Source organism: Schistocerca gregaria, chromosome 1, assembly GCF_023897955.1.
Source record: "Schistocerca gregaria isolate iqSchGreg1 chromosome 1, iqSchGreg1.2, whole genome shotgun sequence".
Taxonomy (NCBI): domain Eukaryota; kingdom Metazoa; phylum Arthropoda; class Insecta; order Orthoptera; family Acrididae; genus Schistocerca; species Schistocerca gregaria.
In genome coordinates, this window is record NC_064920.1 from 683,421,236 (window position 1) to 683,436,551 (window position 15,316).

A 15,316-nucleotide genomic window follows, 5' to 3' on the forward strand; every position below is an offset into this window, starting at 1 on the left:
TTATTGTAATATTGGTGGTTGTTTTCCCATGAGAGAGACTGGGGATTTTGAAAAACCTACATATTACACAGTGTAACTGTGATTGATCAAATTTGTTTGTAAGTTTTGTTAGCCAAGCATTGTTATTTCCACCAGACATTATGTTATTGTGTGATAGGTATGAGTCTGTTGCTACAGATTTTCATTTTTCTCTGTTTTCCTATTTTAGTTTGCATTTATCAGTTTCCTGCATAGTACTCTTAACAGTTTACAATCTTCACAAACAGGAGCCTGCAAAGAAGAAAAGTTTCAGGCTAACATTTGCACCTTTGTTGTATAATATTGACACATCTATTCATTGTACATCTACATCGATACGCTGCAAATCACATTTAAGTGCCTGGCAGAGGGTTCATCAAACCACCTTCACAATTCTCTATTATTCCAATCTCATGTAGCGTGCAGAAAGGATGAACACCTATATCTTTCCGTATTAGCTCTGATTTCCCTTGTTTCATAGTGGTGATTGTTTCTCCCTGTGTAGGTCAGCGTCAACAAAATATTTTCGCATTCAGAGGAGAGAGTTGGTGATTGGAATTTCGTGAGAAGATTTCTGTCGCAACGAAACACGCCTTTCTTTTAATGATATCCATCCCAAATCCTGTATCATTTCAGTGATACTGTCTCCCATATTTTGCGATAATATAAAATGTGCTGCCCTTCTTTGAACTTTTTCAGTGTACTCCGTCAGTCCTATCTGGTAAGGATCCCACAGTGTGCAGCAGTATTCTAAAAGAGGATGAACAAGTGTAGTGTAGGCAGTCTCCTTAGTAGATCTGTTACATTTTCTAAGTCTCCTTCCAGTAAAATGCAGTCTTTGGTTAGTCTTCCCCACAACATTTTCGATGTGTTTCTACCAATTTAAGTTGTTCGTAATTGTAATTCCTAGGTGTTTAGTTGAATTTACAGCCTTTAGGTTTGACTGATCTGTCGTGTAACCAAAGTTTATTCAATTCCTTTTAGCACTCTTGTGGATGACCTTACACTTTTTGTTATTTAGGGTCAATTGCCAATTTTTGTTCCATTCAGATACCTTTTCTAAATTGTTGTGCAATTTGATTTGATGTTGTGGTGACTTTATTAGTTGATAAACCACAGTGTCATTTGCAAACAACCAGAGACGGCTGCTCAGATTGTCTGCCAAATCGTTTGTATGGATAAGGAACAGCAGAGGGCCTATAAAACCACCTTGGAAAATGCCAGAAATAACTTCCGTTTTAATCAATTACTTTCTGTCAATTACTACGAATTGTGACCTCTGACAGGAAATCACAAATTCAGTCACATAACTGAGAAGATATTCCATAAGCACGCAATTTCACTACAAGCCAGTTGTGTGGTACAGTGCCAGAAGCCTTCCAGAAATATGGAATCGGTCCCTTGTCAATAGCACTCAATACTTCATCCAAATAAATAGCTAGTTGTGTTTCGCAGGACCAATGTTTTCTAAACCTATGTTGACTGTGTGTCAGTAGACCGTTTTCTTCAAGGTAATTCATAATGTTCGAACACAATATATGTTTCAAAATCATGCTGCATATCAACGTTACTGATATGGGCCTGTAATTAAATGGATTACTCTTACTACCTTTCTTGAATATTGGTGTGACCTGTGCAATTACCCAGTCTTTGGGTACGTATCTTTCATCGAGTGAATGGTTCTATGTGATATGTATGGAGCTAATGCATTAGCATACTCTGAAAGGAACCTAATTGGTATGCAATCTGGAACAGAAAACTTGCTTGTAGAATCTTATAACATATTCTGAGCTTAGATTTAATTATGTACCATTAACAGAATGGCCATTTCCTCCATGCAAATCACCAGGGATTTTTTTTAAAAAAAAAAAAAAAAAAAAAACTGTCACATGAAAACCGACTTGTACTGTTCTTACATTACATCCTGTAAGCTTTGGATAAAAGTAGTCCTGTAGAAGCAGCACTATTTACAGTATTTCTTGACTTCGAAAAACCATTTGACTCATTGCCAGACCAATATTGGGTATCAAACAAAATATGTGACTAGATTGAGGATTTTTTTGAACAGGTACAGAAGTAACTTCCAGTTTGCCCCAGGTGTGTTCGGTACCCATGCAGACAATATTAATAGTAATGGCAAGCTTTTTGCAGACAATGTGGTTATGTGTAGTGAGGCACCATGTGGTAAAAGCTGCACAGATATTGAGCCATGACAAGATTTCAAAATGGTGCAGAGATTGATAACTTGCTTTAAATGTTCAGAAATTAAAATTTTTACGTATCAAAATGCAGAAACATAGTATCCTGTGGCTACAGTATTATTGAGTGACAATTGACTGGAGTCTCTCCAGCCTCTTGGCATCAGTCTAATCTGTTATCAAAATATTTTCTGGTCAGCCATGATGATCCAGCCATTCACCTTAAGAATTTTCATTCAGAAAGAACACACAATGAGAGACGCAGGATGTGTCCTTAGTTCAGCTAGGTTGGGCAGGGGAGTTTGCCTACAAAGAAGTTTCTGTTCTTTTTTTCCATCAGAAATATGCTATTATAAGAGCTAGTTGACAACAGGTATAAGAAGTGTTGTAATGCATGATACTCAGTGTAGAGTAACATTTACATTTTTTTTAAACAACATAAATTTTTGTAGTCTACTATAATTTTTAATGTGAAATAAGGAGAATACAAGACGTCCTCTGATCTGTGCATATAGTGCCACATGAGACTTGGCAAGATCTAGGCTCAGAATTAATCACCACTTTGGATCAGTGATCTCTAGCTCATACAGCAGGGATACGCAAGATGTAACTATAGCGTCTAATTAAAAGACTTGCTTCAGGCCATTGGGCCTTACAACATTATCATCATCATCCATGAACCATGGTCCTTGCCTACGGTGGGGAGGCTTGTGTGCCTCAATGTTACAGATAGTCATACCGTAGGTGCAACCACAACAGAGTGGTATCTATTTGGAGGTTCGGAGGACAGACAAATGTGTGGTTCCTGTAGAGGGGCAGCAGCCTTATCAGTTGCTGCTGTGGCAATAATCTGGATGATTGACTGCTCTGGCCTTGTAACACAACCAAAACGGCCTTGCTATGCTAGTACTGCAAACAGCTGAAAGAAAGGAGAAACTAAAGCAATAATTTTCCCTCGAGGACATGCTGCTTTACTGTATGGTTGAATGATGATGGCATCCTCTTGGGTAAAATATTCTGGAGGTAAAATAGTCCCCTATTCGAATCTCCGGGCAGGAACTACTAAGGAGGACATAGTTTTCAGGGGAAACAAAACAGATAGGAGTGGGAATGTCAGGTCCCTTAATCGGGCAGGTAGATCAGAAAATTTAAAAAGGAAAATGGATAGGTTAAAGTTAGATATAGTAGGAATTAGTGAAGTTTGGTGGCAGGAGGAACAAGACTTCTGGTCAGGTGAATGCAGGGTTATAAATACAAAATCAAATATTGGTAATGCAGGAGTAGGTTTAATAATATAAAAAATTAATTAAAAAAAAAAAACAGGAATGCAGATAAGCTGCTACAAACAGCATAGTGAATGCATTATAGTAGCTAAGATAGACACAAAGCCCGCGCCCACCACAGTAATACAAGTTTATATGTGAAATAGTTCTGCAGATGATGCAGATGTTGAAGAAATGAATGATGCGATAAAAGGGATTATTTGGATAGTAGTAGTAGTAGTAGTAGTAGTAGTAGTAGTAGTAGTTGTTGTTGTTGTTGTTGTTGTTGTTGTTGTCTTCAGTCCAGAGACTGGTTTGATACAGCTCTCCATGCTACTCTATCCTGTGCAAGCTTCTTCATCTCCCAGTACCTACTGCAGCCTACATCCTTCTGAATCTGCTTAGTGTATTCATCTCTTGGTCTCCCTCTACGATTTTTACCCTACACGCTGCCCTCCAATGCTAAATTGGTGATCCCTTGATGCCTCAGAACATCCCTTCTTCTAGTCAAGTTGGGCCACAAACTTTTCTCCCCAATCCTATTCAACACCACCTCATTAGTTACTTGATCTACCCATCTAATCTTAAGCATTCTTCTGTAGCACCACATTTCGAAAGATTCTATTCTCTTCTTGTCCAAACTATTTATCGTCCATGTTTCACTTCCATACATGGCTATACTCCATACAAATACTTTCAGAAACGACTTCCTAACACTTAAATCAATACTCGATGTTAACAAATTTCTCTTCCAGAAACGCTTTCCTTCCCATTGCCAGTCTACATTTTGTCTCCTCTCTACTTCGATCATCATCAGTTATTTTGCTCCCCAAATAGCAAAACTCCTTTACTACTTTAAGTGTATCATTTCCTAATCTAATACCTTCAACATCACCTGACTTAATTCGACTACATTCCATAATCCTAGTTTTGCTTTTGTTGGTGTCTTATAATCCTCCCTTCAAGACACTATCCATTCCGTTCAACTGCTCTTCCAAGTCCTTTGCTGTCTCTGACAGAATTACAATGTCATCGGCAAACCTCAAAGTTTTTATTTCTTCTCCATGCATTTTAATACCTACTCTGAATTTTTCTTTTGTTTCCTTCACTGCTTGCTCAATATACAGATTGAATAACATTGGGGAGAGACTACAACCCTGTCTCACTCCCTTCCCAACCACTGCTTCCCTTTCATGCCCCTCAACTCTTAACTGCCATCTGGTTTCTATACAAATTGTAAATGGCCTTTCGCTCCCTATATTTTACCCCTGTCACCTTCAGAATTTGAAAGATAGTATTCCAGCCAACATTGTCAAAAGCTTTCTCTAAGTCTACAAATACTAGATATGTAGGTTTGCCTTTCCATAATCTAGCTTCTAAGATAAGCCGTAGGGTCAGTATTGCCTCACGTGTTCCAATTTTTCTACGGAATCCAAACTGATCTTCCCCAACGTCAGCTTCTACTAGTTTTTCCATTCATCTGTAAAGAATTCATGTTAGTATTTTGCAGCCTTGACTTATTAAACTGATAGTTCGGTAATTTTCACATGTGTCAACACCTGCTTTCTTTGGGATTGGAATTATTATATTCTTCTTGAAGTCTAAGGGTATTTCGCCTGTCTCATACATCTCGCTCACCATATAGTAGAGTTTTGTCAGGACTGGCTCTCCAAAGGCCGTCTCAGGATAAATTCTAGTGTCTGATAACTAAGGGATACAAAAATTTAATATTCAAGTGGTACTGAAATTCAGTAGTAGGAAAAGGAAGAAAAGGAAAAGCAGTAGGTGAATATGGACTGGGGGTAAGGAATGAAAGAGGAAGCCACCTGGTAGAATTTTGCACAGGACCTATCATAATTATAGCTAACACTTGTGTAAGAATCCTGGAAGAAGATTGTATACAGGGCAGAGGTCTGGAGACACATGAAGGTTTTGGATAGATTATATAATGGTAAAAATTAAGCAATGGAAAATCTAGAATGGTATGTAACAATATTAGATAAGGAAAGTTGCTACTCACCATATAGCGGAGATGCTGAGTTGCGATAGGCACAACAAAAAGAGTCACACAATCATAGCTTTTGGTCATTGATGTTTGTAGCACACGCACACACGCAACTTGCATGCATGTGTGCAGTCTCAGATAGCTGAAACCACCACGTTGAGCTCTATCTGCTTGGAAATCCTGAATCAAATTAAATTTTCAGAAACTGTCTTGTATACCTATATTGAATGCCTTTCAGAAGCTGACACCAACTAGGTCACCACTGTTGTTACAGCCCTCTGGTTTCTGTGGACAAACTGAGTTTTGCAAGAGTTATGTTTACAGGATTAATGTTGATTACTTTGATTTTTGTTGAACAAAAGGATCCATAATATGTGAGCCTAAAAAATGTTCCACAATTCTATAAGAGACTGGCCTCAGTGATTTAGGCTTATAATTATGTTCATATGTGTCCAATCCTTCTTGAAAATTAGCATGTTCTGTGGTTTTTGCTAATCACTTGGAATGCTTTGGTGCTCCATCAACCTATGAGAATCTGCTGCTAGAATGTTGGCAAGTACTTTTACGTTAACTGTATAGAAACTCAGGATAAATTCTAGTGTCTGATTGCACCCATCATCTTTGACTAATAGCATTGTAGATAACCCAAAGATGCCACAGGAAAGCAATACCTGAAATCAAAACTTATTCTTAAACAAACAAATATATCAGGGAAAAAGTTAATACATGTACATACCATAAATTGCGATCACAGTACACGCAATTACCTACTTACCTGTGAATTATATTAAGACAAATTATATTCACATATGTGAAGTAAATTATCATCACAGATTAGGTGAGTAAGTAAAAGAACCACAGACAGGCTTCAGCTTCCACTACAATACTCTGCATCATAAACTCATGACATTATAGAATCGTTGTAATTTTTATTAATAAAATAATGTTGAATCCAACAGGAATGCTGCAGCAAAGTGTATTGTGGGGACAAATTAAAATTTAAGACAACTGTAAAATTAAACAGATAGTAACATATACAAAATATGAATATGACAGCAAAAGGAAAAAGCAGGAAATCCACACAGAAATCCTAAAAGAAATCCCCTTAGATACATAACAAAAATTTGGGAAAAGTAACAAAGTGTGGAACTGACTACTGGAATTCACCTATATAGGTTGTTTCAGTTGCTGATTCCAAGGTTTGCTATTTTTTGCATTTTTACTGTTGGTGTGTACCATGCTTTCATGTAGGATTTTCATTTTTGGTGTCACTCTAATTTTCAGTCCCATCTTCTATTATTTTTTGTGGGTTTTATTAGGTGTGAATTGATATTTCATTAAAAATTTAACTTTTTGATAGTGTGTAGAAACATAAAAAATGACAAAGCGTGGAATCTACAACTAGAGGTCACTTATATAGGACAATTCTAGTTATTGATTCCAAGGTTTTTTATTTTTCGCAATAGTATGGAGAACAACAACGAAAATGAATATCCTAAACATACATAGCTGCTCCAAAAATCGAAAATAATAATAATAATAATAATAATAATAATAATAATATACCTAGCAGTTGATAACTAGAATTGACATATATAGATGAATTCTTGTTGTCAATTCAAGGTTTGTTGTTTTTCGCATTTCTACAATAGCTGTGTGAAGTGCTTGCTTTTAGGATTTTTAATTTTAGTGTAACTATATGTTATTAAGCTCTCCATGTCACTGCTGGTTTCCAGCTCAACATTCTGTTATTTTTGTGGTTTTTATTGGGTTTGAATTGTCATTTCATCAAGGATTTAACTTTTCATCTTCACACTCTGTAGTAATACAAAACATAACTATCCTTGGGATCAGTAACTAGAATTTATTTATTTAGATCAATTCTAGTTTGTCATTGCTGAGGTTTGTTAGTTTTTACAGTAGTATAGAAAGCAACATGAAGAATGTATTTGTTATAAAATGCACTGCACACACATTCTCCAAATACAAAAAAATAAACTTGAAATCTTCAACTAGAATTGACCTCTGTAGGTGATTACTAGTTATCGATTGTGAAGTTCATTGTTTTTCACATTTTTCCTGTTCCTATATGCAGGGATTTTGTTTAGAATTTCCATTTTTGTTAACAATATTTGTAATTTAGCTATTTAGATCAATTAGATGTCATGTTTTGTTATTTGTAATTTTTTTGGGTGTGTAGTGTTAAGTTATGAAGGATTTAACTTTCTGGTATTGCTTTGTGTACTAGTGGAAAAATGCCATAACTTAGAAACCTTGGCATTGACAACTGGAATTCATCTCTACGAATCAGTTGCAGTTTTCTATTCCAAAGTTTGTTATTGTTTGCATTCTTGCAGTAAGAATGTACTCTTGTGGGATTTTCATTTTGCTATTGCTCTTTTGTACAACCTCAGAAATGGAATAGATTAACCTTTGAATCATCAACTAGAATTGACCTGCATAGCTCACCTACAAAGAGAAACAAAAGAAAGAAATCCTAAAAGAAATAACAAAAAGCACTGTACGGAAGACTGTGAATCTGAGGTGTGAAATGAAAAGGAACGTCTTGTCGGAGAAGTAAAATTTTCAATACAAGCAAAATTATCTGACAATGTCTGAAATGTCTATTTTCATTTTTTTTTTAATTCTAGTAATTTGTTTTTCATTCTTTACATGTTCATATTGATTTGAATAATATCATTAAAAACAATCTGTGCAAGTATTCTTAAAAAGAACCTCTTGTCGTTACGGGGAAATAACATTGGTTCAGCAATAGGCCCCCTTTCCTAGATCTCGCAGCTGTGTATGCAATGCCTGACAGAATGTTATTAGCTTTGTATAAAAGAAAATTTTGTGAATACAAGAATGCCAAACAAGACAAGTAATGCCTTTTTTTTATGAGAGTTATAAATGCCTACAAATGTTACTAAATTTGCAGTAGGCAGTCCTAAAATGCCAGCTGGCAGCCGATGTTACTGTACCAACAAAAACATGCGCCTGCAACACATGTTGATTCTGCCGTTACTGCTAGAGATGAGCAAGGTGATGTTGCTGTGAATACATATGATTGATAAATGTTGGAGAATAGTAATCCTAACAAAGTACCTTACATAACTAAATATAATAACTTTGAGTTCATCATCAGCTGCAAAGATAGTGTATGTTGCAAAATGGACATTGATGGAAATTAATTTCCGCATTACATCTTTGTTAAGCAAAATAGACCCATTGGGTTTTCTGATGCAGTAATTCCAGCATGAATGACAAAACACGAAAAGCTTAACTTTTTATAAACATCAGGATCCATTGCATAGAGGAATAAAAAGACATTCTGTGTCCCGAAGTAGAACCAGAACCCCAAGTCAGTGACAGTAGGAATCATAAGGAGAAACCTTACCAGCCACATATTCCAGAATCAAACAAGAAAAGATGAAAATGCTCTTTGTGAACAATCTTGAAGTCCTTCAGCTACAAGTATTTTAGAAGTTGAAAAATGAATACTTTGTCCACTATAAAATATGGGATCTCAGGACTCAGTTTTTGAGGGTTTTGTGGATCCAGAATGTTAAGCAGCTTTGGGCCTATAATGGCTTGAACATCAAAATTTTGTGTGAAACATGCCATAACTCAGAATAAAATTACCAATATTTTGCCAAAAAATCTATGCAGGGTATACTTAATTGTTCTCAGTGTGGGGCCTGTTTATTTGGGTTTAAATTTTTGTACACTATAATGTGCTATAGGTCTGAAGGGGGCTAACCACTTAATGTGTAATGTTAACTTTAAAAAGGGTTGCCATTTGACAAAGGAGATTTTAAGTGGAATATATATTCAGAATTTGTTTCCTAACTACATCACATCACATGCTGGTAATGAACTTTAAAATGCGTCATATCAAAAAATCTGTTTCCCATCAACTATATTCAACATGTCATAACTAACTCAAATTTAGAGGTCCCTTTTCACTTTCCGTCTAACAAATAGATTAGTACATTTTACATACACCGCTTAAATAGATAAAACAATAAAAAAAAAAGAAATACATTACAAGCATAATGCCAAAATGTTGACTATATAGCGGACCTGACAGACGTTGTCCTGCATGATATTTCAAGCGATTAGGATTTTAAACAAAGAATGAAAGGAAAGACAAATAATATAATAATTTCATTATTCTTTATTTTGAAATAACATCAATTTTTCTAAAAATAATTCGTTATAATCAATCATGTTTGTTTACTTTTATCTTTATGCGAGTTAATGAACAATATTTTTAGTCAATTCCTGAGGAGTATAAATGAATAAACTTGACCGTTTTCCAACGCGAGAACACGCCACATATACCTGGCAATGTGAAAAGACCGGATTTCCTAGATCCAACCCACAAATCGACATGGTTTGACCTTGCATAAAAATAAAATGTTATGTAATGACATGTGTAGATTGTACCTGTTGCTGGATTTCTTTGTTTGATATTTAAATGATATCCATCTTCTTCTTCTTCCCAAAATATCAATGGATATTGCAAAGCATTGTAAGAGTGGTGACTGTCTTCAATCGTATGTACTGTGTTATCTCTGCGTTGGATTCATATATCTCGACATTCAAATGCGTTGCCAACCTTAACAACTGCAACTTCATTAATGGTCGATGCATTACATCGGCCCGTGTGCTACCCAGATGGTCCTTTGTCTGCTCTGATGACGATCGTATGGTTGTCGTTTTGCAGTCTGTTTGAAACGGTATTGAACAACTGGACCAACTGGTTGTGATTCTGTAAAAACAGTTCTAAAATACCCATAATTTCTCGCTCCTCCATCTGCTCGATATGGTTGTACTGGCAGCCTGCGTTTATTTGCTACTCATCATCACCCATGAAGTAGATTTGCAGAAGTTTTGAGCCAGTATCAGGTATCAGCATTAAAGAACCAATTTGATGATAGACTTGGTCCTGAATCTTAAATGTTGATTTAAAATTGCGACCACCCTCATTCTGAACAATTTTTGTTGCTCCAAATGATGTCATTTGAAAGCATGAATTGAATTTGCGAATTTTACGCAAAAACAATTTATATTGAGATATAGCTCCAACCAATAGTGTTTTCAATGGTTCTGGCGGCGAATTCAATGGTGGCAATACAACCGTCCTAGACGCGCAGCATAGCCGGCCGATTCACCTTTGTATTTGAGTGCATGACAGTGTTGGCATTGTTTGTTCATAGCACCGATTACAGTTTGTGAATGTGATAAATAGTCGATGTCCGACTCATATTCAAACACAAGGCGAAGAAGTGATGCACGTGTAAATGCGGATACACGTACAAACGCTGTTGTTCACGTGTTCTGAATGTGTCAGTGACTCGTTGACAGGCCAGTCTTTGTCTCAATGCATTAGCTCGAAGGCGTTCATTGAGTTGCTCTTGACTTTCATTAGCACGCCTGACTGCAGCCTGGTTTCTTAAATTTTCATTGTCCATCAGTTGATCTTCTCCTGATCTATTTAAACAACGGTTCTGAACTACTTGTGAATTCCGAGTCCGTCAACCAATATTTATTTCTCGTTCACGAAGATGTGGCATTGTTTTATGTACGTGACTTGTATGTGAATATAATACACTTAATATTCATTGAAATGCGACACCTGAAATATCAAAAGACACTGTACAAAAAAAATTAAAATGTCAAAATAACAGAAAACACTTAATATAATACACTAAAATTAAAATGTTGAAAAATAAACAAAATCCAATGCACGCCACTTAGATCTGAATATAATACGCTCAATATTGCACACAAAAATGCAACGCCATCTACCGTGCTGAGTTAAGAATGTAAATTTTCCAGGCTCCCACTTGGATGCATACACAAAAATTCATTCAAGTCAATCCAGCCACCCAAACGCATACAAAAAAATTCATTCAAATTGGTCCAGCCGTTTAGGAGGAGTTCAGTGACATACACACGTACAGTAGAATTATATGTATTAAGATATAGCTCAGTCACAAAAAAGATTGCAAAAAAGAAAATGTTGAAACACTGCAACACATGTCATTTTTAACACAAATTGACAAAATTTATAGCATCAAACACAAAAAAGACAGCGAAAAAAGCTAACTAAAACCACAAAAAAATAGATTGAGTACAGAAGTGGAACTTAACCAAACATTTAATTCCAAACAAATGTAGAGTCAAACTGACAAGAACAACACAAAAAGTAAAATGTAAATATGAAAATAAAAATACTACAAATAGTAACCCAGTTTACAATTATCAAAATTATGATAAACTTGGGGGGAGGGGATGAAATGCTAGGCATGAAACACCTCCCACTCCAACCAAAACCACCTCATCTTTTTAGAAGAACAACAAACAACATCCTGCACTAACTGAAGCAACCTCCCACACTGTCACAACCAGTGAAACTCCACGCTCCCAACCCAACCCAAGCCAGCCAAAAACATACAATTATGTAGTGAACTAACTGAAGAGACCACCTTCAGTGTTTAATTCTTTTCTCCAGGATCTTCCATTTGGTGCCAGTATGATCACTCAATGACTGTGTGCATGATTTTTATCCAGTTGTGACTTTACATAAAACTAAGTTTTCTTTAAATTTTTCATAAGTCACCAAAATTTTATTGTTGCCTTGTGCTTAATCTTGGGCTGATCCTCTCTTTCCCATACCTCATAGCTGGGTTTGGCTTGTACTTGACCACAATATATTGTACAATACTTTTTAATTGTGTACAATGATACTACACATCTCTGTCTCCAAAGATGAATGATTGATGTTAGCTTTGCAGATAATCTACAATCTGTGCCTTGTTAGTGTCATTTGCTTGGTAGATAATTGTGTGTGTGTGGGGGGGGGGGGGGGGGGGGGGGAATAAAAACATTATATTTGAAGTCTAGTTTGACCCTGGAAAGAAGTTCTTTGCTCACCGCAGTGTGTGTACTTGTAATTGTATCAGTGTTATTTTTCACTTACGGATTACTCTGAATATTGTTTTCTTAGTACTGTCTACCATGATTGCTGTGAAAACTGGCCAAAACGTGACCATTTTGGTCATGTTATCGTGTTATATTTTCTTACGCCATGGCAAAACTGTGTAATTTGTCATTTGTATGTTTTAGTAAACTACTGTAGCAAATATGTGGTCTATCAGAATACGGCATGGCATCTTTCCCCTTTCTTTTGATTTTTTCCTCTGGTATTGTATAAGCTGTAAGAAATTGATTTTTGTTTTTCACATGATGATGCTACAGTTTACTTGTGATTTGAAAGGTCAAATGTACTGTGCCATTTATAAGGTACAGATGCATTTCAGTAGAACATATGTTGTGAAAATGGACTCCAATGACTCACAAGATATTGTTACTATAAATACATTCATTTTGTGTGCTTTCATTTGGTGAGGAATGAGTGATGGGTGATAAAAGTAAGAAATGGGTTATGTATAATTTCCTATCTGGCGTTTTTCACCATTTGTTTAGCATTCAGCTGGGTGATGGTTTGGGAGGTGTCAAGCATTCATTCCTTTTGTTGACTAGAATTTGCCTCAACCCCCTCCCCCCTTTCTTTGTTCCCCTTCCACAACATTTGATCGAATGTTTAACATCTGACAGTGGCTGAAGTGTATGAAAAGTGGCATCATGGTTTAACAGTGTAAATCACAAGAACCTACCATTGTGGGATCAGTAGGTAATATTGCAGACTACAGTTGCAGGTGCCTCAGACAGCAGGTCATGATACTGTCGGTGAAGAAGCAATATTGCATGAGTAGCAAAACACGAATTTTGCAAGAGAGACAAGAAACTGTGTAGAATACTAGATACATTTCATTGGAGCACAATATTTGCGTTGCAGTGCTACAGTGAAATTTTTCATCATATCAAAAAGTGAAGCAGTGAAAATACTTTTTGGAAAGCTTAATTATAACAGATACATGGAACATTCTTGGCATTTGTGGTAGGGTATGTTACTTCTGTGGTATTTGTCAATCTCTTGTATAACTTTTCACTGTTACATTCATTTTGGAGCTGATAAAGCAAGTAACAATACCCACTTGGAAACCTTAACCAATTTCTATTAAAATCCTTCATGGAAGCACACATATAGTTGTGAAACTGTTGGTACATTTCTTCACCTCTTTAGGTATCAAGGTGTATGGGCTAGGAACTTCAACTTCACATCCTTCAAGCTTGCACTAGATGGAACTGTGAACTAAGTCATACTCATTTGAGTATGACTTTTCTCCAAAACTTTTGCATAATCAAAACTCCAATATCAAAGAAAGAGCATTTGATAATAATGTCACATAGAAGAAGGTGTAATTAGATGAATGACAAACACTAACTTCACTTAATAAAGGTTTATTCAGAACTTGCACATACAAGAGCGTGGAGCGTACTGCCCCCGGCCGGAACACATACAGTATATATAAAGCTACAAAACATTCCAATACAATAATTCTTGACATTTATGGATACTTCTAAAATGTACTCAAACTGAATATAGAAATTAAAATTGTACAGTCCAAGTGAGTTTTGAACTCGAGACCCTCCACGCAGCAGTTTAGTATCTTAACCACTACACCACAGTGTTACTCAGCTTCTTCTGAGACGTTGGTCCCTCCTTAAGAGAACGGCATCTCGGTGTTGCGTCCTCCTAGTCCGGGAACGAGTAATGGGCTGTGCATACTCCGACTCCCGATGACTGGTGTTTGCCCTGGCGATGACCTTCTTAGAACTTCTTTTGCCGCTACGCTGTTCGTCACCTTTCCGCTTGTTGCCTGTCGCTGGAGCTTTGAATTTACCCTGTATTTCAGAATCCTTGTAGGGCCTCATGCGAAGGATGTGGATGGTATCTCTGATCTTTCGTCTATGTCAGGGTCAAAATCTTCAACTTCATAAGTAACATCAGACAACTGTCTTATGACCTTATAAGGTCCTAAGTAACGCCTGAGGAGCTTCTCAGAGAGACCAACCTACCGAAAAGGAGTGAAGATCCAGACAAGGTTACCAGACAGACAACAGGGCGGTGGCTCGCATCATACCTTCGGTGATCGTTTTCTTGAGCCTGCAGTGTGCGGAGTCAAGCTAACTGCCAGTTCTGGCTAACACCTGGCCGATATAGTCGTCGTCCACGTCATCAGGATGTAACAGAAACACAGTGTCCATCGTCGTAGTTGCCTCATGCCCATGCACAGTAAAAATGGGGTAAATGCTGTGGTGTCTTGTTCGGCGGTGTTGTAGGCAAATGTCACAAAAGGTAGCACCTCATCCTAGTTGCTCCGCTCAACATTGACAAACATTGATAGCATGTTGGCCAAGGTCTTATTAAGGCGTTCAGTAAGTCCGTTAGTTTGTGGATGGGTAATGTAATTAATGACCTTGGGGCACCCTGTTTTAATACAATGTCTTCCACGATGAATTTGGCTATATTGAGAGCTTCGGCTGTTTTCACAGCTTTTGTAATGGCACAGCGTGTCAGATAATCAGTGCAAACCATAATCCATCTATTGCCACTAGCAGACGTTGGAAATCATCCGAGGAGGACAATCCCAACACGTTGGAAAGGCATTTCGGCTAGTGGAATTGGTATGAGTAAGCCAGGTGGTTTCTGAAGAACTGCCTTCCTCCTCTGGCACCATAAACAGTGCGACACATAGTGACGGACACTTCTAAATAAACCTAGCTAGAAAAATCTCTTGCGGATTCTATCGGAAGTCTTAATAAATCCTAAGTGTCTGGCCTCAGGTGTGTCATGGAATTTTTGTAGAACATCTAAGCGCATGTGTTTATGAATCGCCGGTAGCCATCTCTTTCCAAAT

The 15,316-nt window shown here is 36.9% G+C and overlaps 1 protein-coding gene across 10 annotated transcripts in view; it reads left to right on the forward strand.

The window, feature by feature from the left end:
- The window catches only part of LOC126363602 (ADP-ribose glycohydrolase MACROD1-like), a 77,876-nt gene that overhangs the window by 49,614 nt on the left and 12,946 nt on the right, over window positions 1-15,316 (forward strand). The window lies entirely within an intron of this gene.